This window comes from Triticum dicoccoides, chromosome 2A (genome assembly GCF_002162155.2).
Source record: "Triticum dicoccoides isolate Atlit2015 ecotype Zavitan chromosome 2A, WEW_v2.0, whole genome shotgun sequence".
NCBI classification, from domain to species: Eukaryota; Viridiplantae; Streptophyta; class Magnoliopsida; order Poales; family Poaceae; genus Triticum; species Triticum dicoccoides.
This window is the reverse complement of record NC_041382.1, coordinates 68,305,339-68,312,862: the sequence shown is the minus strand read 5'-3', so window position 1 is coordinate 68,312,862 and position 7,524 is coordinate 68,305,339.

The window sequence follows — 7,524 nt, the reverse complement described above, 5'->3', positions numbered from 1 at the left end:
CCTGACAGGGATGTTGAGTTTGTAATAGACCTCATTCCAGGAACCGTTCCGATTGCTAGAAGACCTTATAAGATGGCACCCTTAGAACTAGCCGAGCTTAAGAAACAACTTGATGAGTCCTTGAAAAAGGGTTTCATCCGACCTAGCTCATCTCCGTGGGCTTGCCCCGTCCTTTTCGTCAAGAAGAAGGATGGTACGGACCGAATGGTTGTAGATTACCGACCTGTCAATTTGGTCACAATCAAGAACAAATATCCGCTTCCCAGGATCAACGACCTGTACGATCAGCTCGCTGGATCCTCAGTCTTCTCCAAGATGGATTTGAGGTTGGGCTACCATCAAATCAAAATCAGAAACGGGGACATTCCTAAAACGGCCTTTGTTACTCGTTATGGCCAATACGAGTACACCGTCATGTCCTTCGGTTTAACCAACGCTCCAGCCACCTTTTCTCGGTTAATGAACTCAATCTTCATGGAGTATTTGGATAAATTCGTTGTAGTTTACCTCGATGATATACTCATCTACTCCAAAAACGAGGAAGAACATGCCGAACATCTAAGGCTAGTGTTGAAGAAACTTCGAGAGCATCGCCTTTATGCCAAATTTTCTAAATGTGAATTCTGGTTGCCAGAAGTGACCTATCTGGGTCATGTAATATCTGGTAAAGGTATTGCTGTTAACCCTGAGCGAGTTCAAGCCGTCCTTAATTGGACTCCACCTGAATCGGTCAAGCAAGTTCGGAGTTTTCTGGGCTTAGCGAGCTATTGTCGTCGCTTTGTCGAGAACTTCTCCAAAGTTGCTAAACCTCTAATCGAACTCCTCAAGAAAGATAAGAAGTTCGAGTGGACTCCACAATGTGAGCACAGCTTTCAGGAACTGAAAAGACGCCTGACTTCTGCTCCCGTACTGGTACCGCCAGACTTCTCCAAGGACTTTGTTATCTACTGCGACGCCTCGCGACAAGGACTAGGTTGCATTCTCATGCAAGATCGACACGTAATTGCCTACGCTTCACGGCAATTGCACCCACATGAGGAGAATTATCCTACCCATGATCTAGAGCTTGCAGCCGTAGTCTATGCACTTAAGACCTGGCGACATTACCTCCTCGGTAATCGTTGCGAAATATTCACTGATCACCAAAGTCTGAAGTACATTTTCACCCAACCGGATCTGAATCTCAGGCAAAGACGTTGGGTTGAATTGATCACAGACTTCGACCTAGGAATAACCTACACCCCAGGGAAAGCCAACGTCATGGCTGATGCGCTAAGTCGTAAATCTTATTGTAACAATCTAATGTTACAACAAAGTCAACCGCTTCTCCATGAGGAATTTCGTAAGCTTAACCTTCACATTGTTCCTCAAGGATTTCTTTCCACCTTGGTGGCGAAACCTACTCTTACGGATCAAATCATTGCTGCCCAGAAGCGAGATAAGGGAATAGCTAAGATCAAGGAGAACATTGCTAGCGGAGGTGCTAGTTGTTTCTCCACAAATGATCATGGTGTTGTGTACTTTGAGAACCGTCTAGTGGTTCCCAAGAACCAGCATCTACGGCAGTTGATCCTTAAGGAGGCTCATGAATCTCCTCTCACTATTCCTCCCGGTAGTACTAAGATGTATCAGGACCTACGCCAGAGGTTCTGGTGGACTAGGATGAAGAGAGAAATTGCTCAGTATATTGCTAATTGCGACGTCTGTCGTCGTGTAAAAGCAGAGCATCAACGGCCTGCTGGCACCCTTCAACCCCTAGCTATTCCTGAATGGAAATGGGATAAAATTGGTATGGATTTCATTACCGGTTTTCCCAGGACCAAGAGAGGGAATAATGCTATTTTCGTCGTGGTCGATCGTCTTTCCAAAGTAGCCCATTTCCTACCCGTTCGAGAGAGTATAACCGCTAGTCAGCTGGCAGACTTATACATCTCCCGAATAGTGTCCCTCCATGGTGTTCCTTTGGAAATTAACTCGGATCGAGGAAGTCTTTTCACCTCTCGATTTTGGGAAAGTTTCCAAAATGCTATGGGAACCCGTCTCTCCTTTAGCACCGCCTTCCACCCTCAATCGAGTGGTCAAGTGGAACGCGTCAACCAAATTCTAGAAGACATGCTTCGAGCCTCTGTTATCTCATTCGGAATGGACTGGGAGAAGTGCCTTCCATTTGCCGAATTCGCTTACAACAACAGCTATCAATCTAGCTTGGGTAAAGCCCCTTTTGAAGTTCTCTATGGACGACGGTGTCGAACACCCCTTAACTGGTCAGAGACCGGGGAAAGACAATTCTTTGGCCCGGACATGATTCAGGAAGCAGAAGAACAAGTTCGCATCGTTCGTGAAAAGTTGAAAACAACCCAATCTCGTCAAAAGAGTCAATATGACCGAAAACATAAGGCTATGACTTTCGAGGTTGACGAGAAGGCTTATCTTCGGGTCACCCCTCTGAAGGGAACCCATCGTTTCGGTATCAAAGGCAAATTGGCTCCTCGTTACATTGGACCTTTTCGCATTCTCGCCAAACGAGGAGAAGTTGCCTACCAGTTGGAACTACCTCCGCATCTCTCCAGAGTCCACGATGTCTTCCACGTTTCTCAACTCAGGCGTTGCTTCTCGGATCCTATCCGTGAAGTGGACCACGAAACACTTAATCTCCAAGATAATCTTACATATCGAGAGTACCCCATTCGTATCCTCGATCAGGCCGAGCGTACCACTCGACGTCAGAACATCAAGTTCCTCAAAGTTCAGTGGTCTCATCATTCTGAGGATGAAGCAACTTGGGAAAGGGAAGATCGTCTTCGACTTGAGTATCCCGCCTTCTTCCCGGAGGAACCCAAATCTCGGGACGAGATTCTTTTGAGTGGGGGTGAGTTGTCACACCATAGCTAGTCATGCATTAGAGTGTTGCATCATGTTTACTCTTTCATCAGAAACTTGAAATGGGGATCTGTGAAACCCTCAGAATCATTTTGAAAATGACCCAAATAAAAATTTCTCCAAAAGGGTCCAAGAAAATGCTCATGTTGCTCTCTGAAAATATTGGGCAGAGATAAAAATCAAACCAATATTTTTAAGAGCTCATAGGTATTTATTTTGGGCATTTGGAATTAATGCATAAATATTTGCATTGGAAATATATTAATTATATATATTAATATATGCCCAAATATTATGCCAATTATAAAGGAGCTCTGGAATAATATATCTAGCTCCTGCAAAAATTGGCATAAGTTAAATAAATGATTTAATATATTATTTAAATCAAAACAAATGTCAGAAATTAGAAAACAGAAAAATTAATAAAGGGAGAAACTTACCTGGGCTCCTCCCTGTGCGGCCCAGCCAGCTGGCCGGCCCAGCCAGCAGGCGGCCCAGCCCGCCTCCCTCCTCTGTCGTCTTCGTCCTCGACAGAGGGAGGGGAGTGTGGCCGGCGCGCGCGCGCGCCACCGCGCCACGACACCTCTCTCCCTGCCTGCCTGCCCTCCCCTCCTCGCTCGATGCCCCGGACGACGCCACACCTCCCCCTGCTCTCTCTCTCACTCTCCCTCGGCTCTCCCCTCCTCTCCCTCGCTCTCTCTCTCACACGGCCGAACACCACCGTCGCCGCCGTTCGCCATAGCAGCCGTCTCCGGCCACCCCTCGCTCCCCCGACTAGCTCAGCGGCTCCGCCTCGACCTCCTCTTCCTCCCCACCGCTCCACGGGTCTCCGGAAGCCCTGCATCGCCGCCACGTCGCCGTTCCCCTCCTCGGGCTCCGACCACCGTCGCCGTCGATTCGCCGTCTCCAGCGCGTCCCCGAGCCCGCTTCGACGCCCACTGCAACCGCGGTGAGCTACGCCACCGTTTCCCCCTCTTCTTCCCCTCGTTCCCTCACCGTAGCCTCCTCCCCACCACGGCCGAACCTCCGCCGTCGCCGAGCTCGCCGTCAATGCAGCTTCGGTGACCATTTGGTCACCCCGGCGAGTCCAACGAGTTCGTAAGGCTCCATAGAGCATCCCTAGCGCCTCGCTTCGCTCGCCTTCGAGCTCCAACCCCGTTTCCGTGCACGACTGAACCCCGGCGGCCGCAGCCGAGCTCGCTGCCGTCGACTCCGGCCACCTCAGGCACGGCCACCACCACCGTTCGACGCGCGGGAGCAAGGGCTCTCCAACGAGCCCAAGCACAGCCTCGCCCGTGCCCTGTAGCGCGATCCCGCATCACGCCGCCGTCTCGGACCTCGCCGGCGTCATGTCGCCGGTGGGGTTTGACTTGTCCGACCTGGGGTTTGACCCCCCCAGGGTCACTAACGCGTGGGCCCCGTCGGCCAGGTGGACATCATTAGCGCTAACCACTGTTAGTTAACCCCCTGACACTGACCAGTGGGCCCCAGCGCCACTAACCCCTAATTAGGATTAAACTAACCCTGTTTAACCCCCCAGTCACTGACGTGTGGACCCCACACGTCAGGTTTGACTCCAGCCAGCCACAGTTGACCACTGACGTCATGCTGACGTCATGCTGGCGCAATATTTATATTTCTGGATTTAATTTAAATCAGGAAATTCCAGAATATTATTTAAACTTTAAAAATTCATAACTTTTATTCTGTAACTCCAAATTGGACAAATTATATATGAAAAATGATCAGAAAAATCCAAGCTATCCATCTGTACTATTTTCATGCATGATCAAACAAGTTAAATTGATGTTTTAAGCAGAACAAGGAAAAGCACTTTAAAAGGCCATATTTGAATTTGAAATTTGAATCCTTGATTCAAATTTGTTCAAACCCTTCTGGTTTTAGTTGCATTAGCCCAACACACTCATATTGCCATGTTTCATGCATGCATCATATTGTTGCACATTGTTTGGTGATGGTTGTGTGTCGGTGTCCTTTGCGACAGGTTCTGCCTCCGAGGAGTACCGTGATTACCCTAACGAAGAACCGTATCAGTGCATCGAACCATCAGGCAAGCAACCAACCATTTGATCATATCGATACAATCCCATGTTCTCGCTCCTGCTCTCTTTTACTGCATTAAGACAACGCGTTTCAAACTGCTGTGTGCTGCGGTAGTTGAACCCATTTCCTCTGCATGACCTGTCATTGCCACAGTAACTAGATGAAACCCACTAGCATGTGTAGGAGTTGATTGAGCCATATGTATGTGTTGTTCCTACCTTGCTATGCCTGCTATGCTTAGAGTCGTGTCAGGTCTGGTTCATCTGGGTGATGGGCTAGAGTGAAATGATTATGTCGGTAATGAGAGTGGTGTGGTGAACACGATTTGGTAAAGGTATCGATGAGAGGCCATGTAGGAGTACATGGTGGGTTGTTTCATTGAGGCCGACCTTAAGCACTGAGATCTGTATGTGTGATTTAAGATACAGCTACTACCATGCATTGGGCCCTGAAATATGACCCCGCTCGACTTCTTATTCACCCTAGCTCTCTGTCCAGGAGTTGCAAGTAGTTTCTGGTGTTTGTAGCCTACTGGAGGCCGTGGACAGCGCTGACCGTAGGGGTGGGCTGTGATGCGGTAGGTACGTGGCCGGGTGTACCGAATACCCGTTAGGTATCTCGGGAACCCTGTTCACATCGTTCGGGGCCGTATGGGAAACCTCGGCCGGACTCCCTGCGGATGGAACCTGAATAGGCGATAAACCTGGACTAGAGGCTTAAGTGTTTAGGTAGGTCGTGGTCTACACCCACGTCGGCTTTCGCTTGAAGTCTGCCGAGCACATATCATGTGCAGACGCTAAGTGGTGGAAACATGTATGAAGAAGTACACCCCTGCAGGGTTATCATAATCTATTCGAATAGCCGCGTCCGCGGTAAAGGACTACTTGGTTGCCTATACAGTTCATAGACAAGTAAATGGAAACTGCTAAAAGCCTCAAGATAAGTGTGAGTGCCGAGGATGGCTCTTCCGTAGGAAGACGGAGGTGGATCCTCGGTAGTGTATTGAAGTGGTGAGTAGTGGACTCGTGTGCGCAAAACCATTTCAAGTTGGAGTATCGTAGGATAGTCTAGCCAAGAGTCAAAGCTGGCTTGCTGCAATAACTCCACCAACCCTTCTTGATAATATGCATGTATGTAGGATCTGATGTAAGTCTTGCTGAGTACCCTTGTACTCATGTTGCTATAATCTACATTTTTACAGAAGACGCTGCAACCCCTTCTGATGGGTTCTATGTAGACGTTGACATCAACGAGTAGGCTAAAGACCCAGGTGGTGACCCTGAGCTTGTGAAGGACCACGTAGTATAGCTAGGCTTTCCAAGCCTCTTTTATTTTACTAGTTGTCTGTACTCAGACAAGTTACTTCCGCTGCTGGTTTGTATGACTGTATGACTTGTATGTTGGGTCGTGAGACCCGTACCTTCGTGTATGTTATGTATGGCTCCCTGAGCCTTAAATAAAGTACTTGTGTCGTAGAGTCATGTTGTGATGCTTCGTTGTATTTGCACATATCGAGCATATTGTGTGTATGATTGAAATGCTTGGTATGTGTGGGATCTGACTATCTAGTTGTTTATCTTTAGTAGCCTCTCTTACCGGGAAATGTCTCCTAGTGTTACCGCTGAGCCATGGTAGCTTGCTACTGCTCTGGAACACTTGGGCTGGCCGGCATGTGTCCTTCTTCGTTCCTGTGTCTGTCCCTTCGGGGAAATGTCACGCTTTGAGTACTGGAGTCCTGTTAGCCCGCTACAGCCCGGTTTACCGGAGTCCTGCTAGCCCAGTGCTACATCCCGGACCCACTTGCTGATGACCGACACGTTCGAAGCTGGGTCATGGATGCCTGTCCCTGTAAGTCTGTGCCACTTTGGGTTTACGACTAGTCATGTCAGCCCGGGCTCCTTATCATATGGATGCTAGCGACACTATCATATACGTGAGCCAAAAGGCGCAAACGGTCCCGGGCAAAGGTAAGGCGACACCCGTGGGGATACCGTGCGTGAGGACGCAAAGTGATATGAGGTGTTACCGGCTAGATCGATGTGACATCGAGTCGGGGTCCTGACACCCTCGCGCCCGTGGAAACCAGATCCGGAGTCGTGGCCCTGGTAGCCACCGTAGCCACGGCTAGATCCGCCGTCTTGGCCATGCTCAAAACCACCTCCGCCGTCCGCACGCCCAGCCGCCTTGGCCCGCTGGCCACGCTTCGCCTGCTCCCGTAGGGCCTTCTCACGCCGCCATTCCTCCTCGGAGAGCGGAGGCTCCATCGGGCGCTTGTTTGCGCGCTTGTCACCCATGGTCGTCGCCTCGGCAAAGGACAGAGTGAGAGGGGGAGGAGGGGGGATGGGAACGAGAGATCTGACGGAGAGACGATGGCGCCGCACCTCACTGGGGCAAGCAGGAAACCCTAGAGAGGGGCCGCGAAGGCCCCTGCACAGCCATATATAGCGCTGGCAAGCGGGCTTTCGGGCCCCTCCCAGGGTAGGCCGACCGCGTGGGCTGTCAGGGCCAGGCCCAGCACATGAACCCGAAGGCCCCCTCGTAGACGCCAAGGGCCCCACACCAGGAGGCCCGACGACCAGA